Here is a 12,191-nt window from a genome sequence, read left to right on the forward strand (position 1 = left end):
CTTGTTATTAGCGTGGATGGATAGCATCTCTTGTCTCTGTCTGAATACTGCATCCCAAGGAAGAGATCTTATTCTCTAGCAGGTTTCTAGACTTAACCTATTTCCATCGTGTTCAATTAGAGAACACGCTAGCCCGTGGAAACTCCCAGCATGGCTGTCAGCTGCCGGCACCTTAAGGATGCAGGTCTGCCTCTCCTTTTAGAAACGAGGAGGACCTCCGAGGGAGGGAGAAACTTCTCCCCTCTCCCCTCACTTTTCTGGCCTCTGAGATGGAAGATTCCAGCACGTCTGCACTGATTAAGCCGTGAGGAAAGCAGACAGGAGGCGGTCCCTGCAAAGAGCGACATCTCCTCATCCCTGGCAAAATAAACCAATACATAAATGACCATTTCCACTTTCTTCTGACTTTCCTATAGAATCTGGATGCCAGCCAGTCTCACAGGTGACAACCTCACAGGGAGAAGATGGTCGATGCATTTGTGTTCTTGGTGCCAGCCTGCTCAGATTTGCTGTTTCGGTGGTAGGCAAACTAGGCTATAACCCAAGTAAGGTCACTGTTGTTGCAATTCAAAATTTTAAAAAATGTGTGCACAGGCCACCTGTGGGCATCTTCGGTTGTACAGTTTGTGCACTGTGCAAAGGCAGGAGGCCAAGGGAACAAAAGAGCCTGACATTCAGCCCTAGAAATGCTCTATAAGCCATGTACCTGTGGAGCTGCATTCCCTGGCTGGAGGTGTACCTAGTTCTAACTCACCCAGTCATGGTTGCCTCATTGACTAAAGGCTCCCCTACCCTACCCTGCACCTACCAGACTCAGCGTGCTGTACGTTTGTGTGTTAACATGCTTATTGTCTATAACCCAACTTGATCAGTTTGGATTCAGCCTTATCCTCAGCCTCTAAATCAATCCTTGGAACCTTGAAGGACTTCAGCAAAGATTTATTGAATAAAAGAATAAATGGTTGAATTTCATCCTTTTTCATGACTAAGTCGTATTCCATTGTGTGAATGTACCACATCTTCTTTATCCATTCATCTGTCGATGGGCACTTGGGTTGTTTTCATGTCTTGGCTATTCTAAATGGTGCTGCTTTGAACAAAGGGGTGCATGTTTCTTTTCAAATTAGAATCTGCATCTTTTACGGTTATGTAAGTGGCAGAATTCTTTTGTACTGTATCTGTGAATCCCAAACTCCTAATGTATCCCTCCCCCCATCTTTCCCCTTTGGTAACCATACGTGTGTTTCCTATGTCTTTGAGTCTGTTTCTTTTCTGTAGATATAGGTTCATTTGTGTCATTTTTTAGATTCCACGTATAAGTGATATCATATGGTATTTGTCTTTTGCTGACTCACTTCACTTAGTATGATAATCTCTAGGTCCATCCATGTTGCTGCAGATGGCATTATTTCATTATTTTTTTGTGGCCGAGTAATATTCCATTATATATATATATATATATATATATATATATATATATATATATATATGCGCACACACACACACACCACATCTTCTTTATCCATTCATCTCTTGATGGACACTGAGGTTGCTTCCATGTCTTGGCTATTGTTACTCGTGCTGCTATGAACATGGGGGCGCATGTGTGTTTTCGAATTAGTGGGTTTTGCCATTTGCAGCAACATGGATGGACTTGGAGGACATTATACTTAGTGAAGTCAGACAGAGAAAGACAGATACTGTATGGTATTTATGTGTGGAATCTAAAAAATACCACAAACTAGTGAATATAACAAAAAAGAAACAGACTCATAGATACAGAGAACAAACTAGTGGTTCCCAGTGGGGAGAGGGGAGGGAGTGAGGGACCAGATAGGGGGAGGGGATTTAGAGGTACAAACTACTATGTATAAAATAAACAAGCTACAGAGTTATATTGTACAGCACAGGGAATATAGCCAGTATTCTATAATAACTATAAATGGAGTATAACCTTTAAAATTGTGAATCACTATGTTGTACACCTGTGACTTATATAATGTAGTATAGCAACTATACTTCAATTAAAACATGGTTGAAATAGCAAGTGCACGGAAGCCAGAATGAATATGTCCATTTGTCTTGCCCTGCTTTTATATATAGTTTTGATTCTGCTTCTGTCTTTGTTCATAAATTATTATTTTAATTTGTTTAGTTTTTCTTTTTTGAAACGTGTGATCTTGGGCTTAACCTTCTAGTATCAAGAAATTTCAGTGTGGCATGAGTTTTTAATTTTTTAAACCATTTGGAGGCTGATTTCCTGTGGTACTGGGAAATGTTCTGGGTTTTTTGGGGTTTTTTTTCTTGGCAGTTTCTTCCCTTCTGTTTTCATACTCTTGTCTTTGAAAAATCTCCCAAATTTGAGAAGTCAGATATTTAAACTACTTAATTATTTTCTATCTCACATATTTTATCATCTTTGTTTTTTGCATTACTTCCTAGGAAATTCATTTACTGTTTAATTTTCAATTTCAGCTAGTATATATTTTTAATTGAAAAATCATAAAATTTGGGGGGACTTCCCTGGTGGTCCAACGGTTAAGACTCCATGCTTCCAATGCAAGGGGTGCCGGTTCGATCCCTGGTCAGGGAGCTAAGATCCCAGATGCCATGCAACAGCGAACCAAGAAAATTTAAAAAAATTTTTTTTAATTGAAATAAATAAATTTTAAAAAATAATAATTTTTATATAAAATAAAATGCTATTTCTTACCTTTAAAATATTTTAAGAACATTTTAGGGATTTTTTTTCGTGTCATCATAGTTTGTTTTATAGATGCACCATTTTCTCTTATTCTCATAATGTGCAATATTTTTTTCAGGGATTACTTGAGTCTCCATTTCCTCCAAAGTCTGGTGTTCAGTTGTTTGTTCGTTTGTCTGTTTTTAAGGGCTTTACTTGTTAAGAGCATTTTTAGGTTTAGAACAAAGCTGAGAGGAAGGCACAGAGAGTTCCCCTAAAACCCCTGTCCCCTCACATGCACAGCTTCCCGCATTATCCACATCCCCTGCCAGAGAAGCACATTCTTGACCGAGGAGGAACCTACAATGACACATCATCACCACTGAAGGCTCATACTTTACCTTGGGGCTCATTCTTGGTGGTGTACATTCTATGAGTTTGGACAATATACCCATCATTTTAGTATCATACAGTGTGGTTTCACTGCCCTAAAAACCCTCTGTGCTCACCTGTTCATGCCTCTCTACCCCCTAACCCTTGGCAACCACTGATCCGTTTACTGTCTGCATAGTTTTGCCCTTTGTAGAATGTCATATAGTTAGAATCATGCAGTATGTAGCCTTTTCAGGTTGGCTTCCTGCACTTAGCAATATACATTTAAGGTTCCTTCATGTCTTTTTTCTGGCTTGATAGCTCATTTCTTTTTAGCAACGAATAATACTCCATTGTCTGGATGGACCCCAGTTTATTAATCCATTCACCTACTGAAAACAATGTTAGTTGATAAATATTTTAATAAATAATAGTAAAATATTGAAAGTTTATAAGTGTTGATTGTTACATAATTAAGCTGATATAATTTAGCAGGCATATCAGAAACTGTATCCCAAAGGGGCATGATTATATACAAATGAGTCACTTCAGAGGCAATGCTCTAATTGCAATTAAATAAGATTGCTGGAACCTATTTTGTTTCTACTCGCTTTAAATCGCTTGAAAGCCCATGGTAACTTATTTTCAGTATCTTGCTATGAGGCAGCTCTTAATCCTGAAGGAGGGATTTATATTTGGAAACAGCCAAGGTTCCGTTGAGTACGATCAATTTTATTTCAATTGAAATAAAAGTGTATGATGCAATTTTAATTCAAAAAGAAGGTACAGCTATAAATGGATGTTAGCTTGACTCAACTAACTCGTAAGGCACATTGAAAAGAGCAAATCAGAATGCTTTGAGCCACCTAAGTGCCACCCATACACGTTTCCAAATTGACTAATTCTGAGTGAGGGCATTCATCTGGAGCTGTGGTTTGCATCATGCTTATTTTTAGAAAGCTCATTTTGCAGCCTCACCTTTAAAGGTCTGTTTAATGAAGTGGTTCCTTTTTCATGTATCTTCAACCTAATTTTGGCCAGTTACACAGTTGCCAATAACCCATCATGGTACCTGGTCCATGTTAAAACCTAGGTAATGTGTTTTCTATGGAACTAGGTCATTTTTTTAAAAGATGTCTTTGAGGGACTTCCCTGGTGCTGCAGTGGTTAGGACCGTACGCTTTCACTGCTGAGGGCGCGGGTTCAGTCCCTGGTTGGGGAGCTAAGATCCCGCAAGCCATGCAGCATGGCCAAAAATAATAATTTTTTTCAAGTCTTTGAATAATTAAAAATTTTATAACATCATTTCCATAGAAATAACTCTGCATATTTCATGTGGCTAGATACATTTCTAAAGATACAGTAGTCATTGCTGTAGACTTTTTGAGACTCCTAATAAATTATCACACATGCAGGCATGCAGTCAGAAAAAATAACTTTCCCATAAGCCTCAGGCCATGCTACCGATATCAGTATACACATGGGATGTACGGATAGTTCAGTTTATGTTGGAGTTGGACATCTGGGAATGAATAGACTCAGGGCTCTCCACCAGCTGCTGGTCTTGTAGGAAAATGTGCCAACTTAGAGATGCCTTAGGGGACTCAGGGTGGGAGCTTTCCCCAGACCATTCCTGAGTAAATGGAAGAGGAGAACAGAGTTGCCACTTTCAGTGTTCCCCGTTAGCATGAGTGGCTCTCAAGTGACGTGGCCATGTTTCTAATGGTATCCTCTTCCATGGCAAGATGGACCATTTAAAGGCACCCATCAGAAGGTACCAATAATGGAGGAACACACCGACATAGAAGGTAAATTGGTCAACGTTTATGCTGCAGCTCAATTTACGCTCCCTTAAAAAGAAAACAACTCTGAAGCAGAGCACACAGAAAAGATCATAAGCATCAATATTCTGTGCAGTGTAAAAACTTAAAGCAAATATCCCGATGACCATTAACCCCGCCAAGCAACAGAAAGTGGTGTCTGCTCTCTTCCGGTCTTCATGGCTTCCCCACCCAGGTGGGAACCATTATTCTGACTTTCATGCAAATCACTTTCTTGCATCCTTCATATTTTTCCCACCAATATAGGTATCCCCAAATCACATAAGTTAAACTTGACATGTTTGGGGACTTCAAAGAAATGGAACTTTCTGTTCTTTTCTGATATGTTGTCTTCATGCACGATTGTGTTTTTAAAGTCCCTATGTATTGTTTTATGTAGGTCTACTTCCTTCATTTTAATTCCTCTGTAGTATTCCATCGCATGACTATATCAGAAGGCATTTGTCCATTTTATTGTTAATAGATGAGTGTATTATTTCCAGACTTGGCTATTACAGTCGTTACTGTTTTAACAATTCTTTGAAATACATCCTCACTTCTTATGTGAGTGGGTCTTCTGAGGTACTTACCCATTATGGAATTGCTAATTTAAATCTTCACTTCGAGATTAGATAAGAATGAGCTGTTTTCCACATGGGAATATATGTTTTCACCAGCAATGTGAAATCTGCACCAACATTTGTCACTCTCAGAATTTTATTTTCTTTTCCAAATCTAGTGAGTGTACATGGAAACTCGCTATGTTTTTATTTATGGTTTCCTGAGGTTGGGGCATTTACATATATTGACCTGCCATTTTATTTCCTGTTTGGTGAAGTGTCCTTTTTTCAATTTTTCTATTGGGTTATCAATCTTTTTCTTGCCGATTTTCTTTTTAAATTTTTATTGAAGTATAGTAGATTTACAGTGTTGTGTTAGTTTCTGCTGTACAGCAAAGTGATTTAGTTATACGTACACATATATTCATTCTTTTTCGGATTATTTTCCCATATAGGTTATTACAGAATATTGAGTATAGTTCCCTGTGCTATACAGTAGGTCCTTGTTAATTATCTATTTCATATATGGTAGTGTGTATATTTTAGTCCCAAGCTCCAAATTTATCCCTCCCCTCCACGTTTCCCCTTTGGTAACCATAAGTTTGTTTTTGAAAACTGTGAGTCTGTTTCTATTTTGTATATAAGTTTTTTGTCATTTTAATTTGATTCCACCTTTGGGTGATATCATATGATATTTTGTCTTTAACTTACTTCACTTAGTGTGATCATCTCTAGGTCCATCCATGTTGCTACAAATGGCATTATTTCATTCTTTTTTATGGCTGAGTAGTAGTCCATTGTGTGTGTGTGTGTGTGTGTGTGTGTATACACACATCATCTGTATCCATTCATCTGTTGATGGACACTCAAGTTGCTTCCATGTCTTGGCTGTTGTAAATAGTGCTGCTGTGAACCTTGGGGTGCATGAATCTTTTCAAATTAGAGTTTCTGGGTGGATATCCAGGAGTGGGATTGCTGGATCATATGGTAGCTCTATTTTTCAGTTTTTTAAGGAACTTCCATACTGTTCTCCATAGTGGCTGTACAACTTACATTCCCACCAACAGTGTAGGAGGGTTCTCTTTTCTCCACACTCTCTCCAGAATTTATTATTTGTAGACTTTTTAATGATGGCCATTCTGACTAGTGTGAGGTGATACCTCATTTTAGTTTTGATTTGCATTTCTCTAATAATTTGCGATGTTGAGCATCTTTTCATGTGCCTGTTGGCCTTCTGGATGTCTTCTTTGGAGAAATGTCTATTTAGGTCTTCTGCCTATTTTTTGATTGGGTTGGTGTTTTTTGGGGTTTTTTTTATATTAAGCTGTATGAGTTGTTTGTACATTTTGGAAATTAATCCCTTATCAGTTGCATCTTTGCAAATATTTTCTCCCAGTCTGTAGGTTTTTTCATTGTTTATGGTTCCCTTTGCTGTGCAAAAGCTTTTAAGTTTAATTAGGTCCCATTTGTTTATTTTTGTTTTATTTCCATTTCTCTAGGAGATGGATTCAAAAAAATTGTTGCTGTGATTTATGTCAAAGAGTGTTCTGCCTATGTTTTCCTCTAGGAGTTTTAGAGTATCAGGTGTTACATTTATGTCTTTAAAATCCATTTTGAGTTTACTTTTGTATATGGTGTTAAAGAATGTTCTAATTTCATCCTTTTACATGTAGCTGTCTGGTTCTCCCAGCACCACTTACTGAAGAGACTGTCTTTTCTCCATTGTATATTCTTGCCTCCTTTGTCATAGATTAATTGACCATAAGTGTGTGGGTTTATTTCTGGGCTTTCTGTTCTGTCCCATTGATCTATGTTTCTGCTTTTGTGCCAATTCCATGCTGTTTTGTTTACTGTAGCTTTGTAGTATAGTCTGAAGTCTCAGAGGGTTATGCCTCCAGCTTTGTTCTTTTTCCTCAGGATTCCTTTGGTAATTCTGGGTCTTTTATGGTTCCATATAAATTGTAGGATTATTCTAGTTCTGTGAAAAATGTCATGGGTAATTTGATAGGTATCACGTTAAATCTGTAGATTACTTTGTGTAATATGTTTTCTAGAAGTTTTTCCATTTCTTTTAAGTTTTCAAAGTTATCAAAATACATAAGTTAATAATTTTATCTTTTTGTGTCTGCAACCATATAATGGTGTTGTATTCTTTTTTTATTCCCAAAATATGCATGCCTCCTCACTTTATTGGTATAACTTAACAGTTTAGCTCTTTCATTACACTCTCCAATGAACCAACTTTTGTTTTTTCTTCAGTCTGCTGTATGTTGATTTAATTCATTAATTACTGTTCTTATCTTTATTATTTCCATCTCATTACTCGTACTGTTGTTTTATTATCTTCTTGAAATAGGAGCCTATTTTATTAATTTTCAAATACCCTCAATTTCTGATCTGTTAATATGTACCTTAAACTTGGATCAAGAAATGCACTAGCCATTTAGCATTTCTTACACTTAAAAATTAAGTAAGTGATATTTTTTCATTCACATAAAACATTTTCTAATTTCTCTCATTGGTTTTCCTTTGACTTAGGAATTTTTTTCTGAGAGAATTCTTTAATTTACAAATATATGTATTTTTCTCAAGGTACATTTTGAGATTTTATTTCTTGTGAATGCGTTTTGCATCCTTGAGGAAAGTGTTTATTTTGCAGTAGTGATTTGCAATACTCTACATACATAATAACTCAAGTTGTTTGTTTTGTCCACATGTACTATAATTTTATTGATAATTTGCGTGTTCCATCAGTTACTACAATAAGCTCATCAAGTTTTCCCAGGATGGTATGGATTTTCTAATCTATTTTACAGACTTTTATTTTGTGCATATTTTGTGCCTAACTGTAGATCCACTTATATTCACATTTAACTTTTGATATATTTGTGTTTAAATCTTCTGTCTCAAATTTCTGCTTTTACTAGGACACTTTTTTTTTTTCTCCTCTCTGGCTTTCTTGTAAATTACTTGGTTTTTATTCCTTTTTAATTATTCCATTTTCTTGCTCCCTGCCTTCCCCACTCTGTGGGGAGATAAAATATACTTTTCCTGTTTTCTCTTAGTGGAGAATGTTAGAAATTACAGCATGGATCCTTAATAATCACTAACTTGAATTAATACAATTGTTACCACTCTGAAAATACTACACAATTAAAATATTTTAATGCCATATTCATCCATCTAATTTACCTGTTGTAACTCCCATTTGATTTTGTGAATTTTTTAGGAATCTTATAGGAAATGTGTTTAATTTAGTCAACATTAATTTTGATTTCCCCAGTTATATCACTTTGTTCTTTATTACCTCTTGTACCACTAACGTGATCTGTGAGCATTCTCTTTAAAAAAATATAGTGATGATGTAAAATAGGTTTTCAGGGCATGGGAGCTGTTGAAAACCTCAGTTAGCTTGCTTAAAAATACCTTTTTCATACCCTCTTCTTGAAGAATATCCTCGCTGAATTTTAATTTGCAATTATGCTCTTTTGGCCATCAGAAAAATCATTCTGCTAGTCTTTGGGTTCCATTGTTGCTATATAGAATTTAGCTGTCAGTTTAAAAGTCACTCCTTTAAAAATGATACATGCTCTAGATCTAAATCTCAGGAATGTCTGCCTTCGAGTTTCTGCAGGTTTACTATGATGCAACTAGGTATGGTATTCTTTTAATTTATCCAGTTAGAATTTGTTAATCATCTCAGCTTTTGGAGTGGTGTTTTACTCAAGTTCTGAGAATTCTTAGTCATTACCTCTTCAAATATTGCTACTATGTTTTTTTTTTTCTTTTCTCCTATTGGTAATCTAATTGCACATCTCTCAGACTTTACCTCTGTGACTCCATTTTTATCCTTCATTTGTTTGTCGTCTGATTTTATTTTCAAGCTTCATTCTGCATTATTTTTTCTCCAGACCTTTATTTCACTAATTGTCTTTCATTCTGTATCTAATGTCGTCCAACCAGTGCACCAAATTTATAATTTTGTTACATATTTTTTCCCTTCTAGAATTTGGTTCCTCCTTCTAATTTCCACATTTTTGAAGTTCTCAATTTTATATTTTCTTGAGTATATTTTCCTAGTTATCTTAAATTCTGCATCTCATATTTCCTTTATCTCAGTCACTCCTGGGTCTGTTTCTCTTTCTTGGCTGTCGATCTCATTGTCTGATACCTTCATGTGCGAAGTATTGTGATTTTGAGTATCTTGGAAATTCTCGTTTTGCTTTCCCTATTTCTAACTCTCTTTTCTATATTCTGTATCTTTTGAAAATCTTTCTGTGACACATTCTGGATAATTTCTTCTCACCTTCCCTCAAGTTCACTCATTTTCTCTTCAACTTTAGCTGATCTTCTCTTAAGCTGATCCATTAGTTCTTAATTTTTTTTTCATTATTCTGATACTCTGATATAGAATTTCCACTTGGTCTTATTATTTTTTAAAATTTATTTATTTATTTATTTTTGGCTGCATTGGGTCTTCATTGCTGCACGCAGGCTTTCTCTAAAGTTGCAGCGAACAGGGGCTACTCTTCATTACGGTGCACAGGCCTCTCATTGTGGTGGCTTCTCTGGTTGCGGAGCATGGGCTCTAGGTGTGTGGGCTTCAGTAATTGTGGCACACGGGCTCAGTATTTGTGGCTTGCAGGCTCTAGAGCACAGGCTCAGTAGTTGTGGCGCATGGGCTTAGTTGCTCTGCAGCATGTGGGATCTTCCCAGACCAGGGATTGAACCCTTGTCCCCTGCATTGGCAGGCGGATTCTTAACCACTGTGCCACCAGGGAAGTCCACTTGGTCTTTTAAGATATCTTTTACCCAACTTTTGAATCATTTCTCACTCCCTGCAGAGTTTTGTAGTTCTGTGAACATTGTTTTTAAAAACTGGATTATCATATAGGCCTGATAATTACACTATCTTAATCATTTGCAGAGAGTCGTCCTTTTAGTGACTGTTACTTCTGCTTTTCTTTCTTTATGTGCTTGGTCCTCTTTGTGAACTTGACATGGTATTTGAAAAGAAAATGTTAATAGTGAAAAATTGATATAGGTTAGTGGTTTCTTCCTCCAGAGCAGATGACCTGTGGACATTAAAATTCTAGGATCTTTCATCCATGAAGACCTGCTGTTCTCTCAATGTTCTAGATGTTGTGGAGGTGGGCTGCAAGCCCCTGCAAGTCTGAGTTTGCATTTGTCTCATCCTTGCCCTGAGGGTGAAACCCATGGACGGAGGAAGATATTAGAGAGGAGTTTATCAGATTGCACACTTTCTACAGAGACTGGGCTTTGACCCTTGCCCCCTTACACAATGTTTTCTTCCAGAATGGAGAATTCTTTTTTTTTTTTTTTTTTGCGGTACGTGGGGCTCTCACTGTTGTGGCCTCTCCCGTTGCGGAGCACAGGCTCTGGATGTGCAGGCTCAGCGGCCACGGCTCACGGGCCCAGCCGCTCCGTGGCATGTGGAATCCTCCCGGACCGGGGCACAAACCCATGTCCCCTGCACTGGCAGGCGGACTCTCAACCACTGCGCCACCAGGGAAGCCCCAGAATGGAGAATTCTTTAGGGCAAAGCTGCTTTGTGTGTGGGCTCTCCGACTGGTCTACGTACCTGGATCATCACTTTCTCATCAGTGTTGGTGCTGTAATCTCCAAGTACAATTTTAGCATTGAAATTTTTCAAAATATTTTTTGATCATGCACATTTTAATTTGCTCTCAAAAGGGGGGTTGGTTTGAATTCCCAAGTCTGTTACTACTTAACGTAGATGTCTGATTTATTCTAATTTTAACATAAATGAGAAGGTAGGAGATACCAATTTATAGAGACAATGCAAAACACTGTATTAGAGCTATATTCTCTTAAGAGTAGTTCAGAATTCAGAGTATGACTACTTTATTTTACAGGCATTTGAATAGCCAGTCTTATTCCTAACAACTCAAACTTCAAAGAAATTTCAGACAGTTAATCATCACTTAACAAGACGGCACCTGCAAGTTGGATTTTAATTAGGATTTATGTTACTGCTAGAGTTATGGATGAGAGGATATTTTCATTAACGTCTCTCCATGAAACACTGAGTCATACTCCCAGTTTTTCACAAGTTTCTTTCTACTTTTCAGTCAATATTTGAGTGTTTCCTGGGAACTCAGGGTTTGACTCTGTTGGTTTATTTGAGAGTGTTTGATCTTTTAAAATGCATGATGAAAAGCCATTTTAGATATAAACTCATGGTGTTTTAAATAGAAATTACTGAAGCCAGTGTTTCATTTAAAATTCAGGTATTTAAATTTTTCCCATCAAAGTGCTCTCATTTGTATTTGCATCATTTTATGTAAGATCATTGACCTTAAAGATTAATGGCAGAGTAATTGCCAGCTGTTTCTGAGTGTGTGTGTGTATTAAATCTGTCATATGGCAATAACAATAGCTAATTTGCAGAGTTAGTATGAGAAATAGTGAGAGAATGTATATCCCAGGACCTAGCAAGCTTCATTGTATATATTAAATAATTAACAAATAATGGTTTTGTGATTGTAGATCTACTGATCAGTCCCATAGCAGTGAATTTATGTTTGAAATCCAGGCACAGTATAAAAGAATAAGGGTGTATTTTATGCCAAAAATTAAAATTTATCAGGATATTAACAATAATATTTTTTTCTAGGGATGCAAATTAGGCTTTTATATTGATGATTTTCAGTATTTGACTCTGCTGGGAATCCTTTCACAATTTAGTTGCCTTATTTGGAATGCAGAGTAACT

The sequence above is a fragment of the Mesoplodon bidens genome (genome assembly GCF_964165515.1).
Source record: "Mesoplodon bidens genome assembly, chromosome: X".
NCBI lineage: Eukaryota > Metazoa > Chordata > Mammalia > Artiodactyla > Ziphiidae > Mesoplodon > Mesoplodon bidens.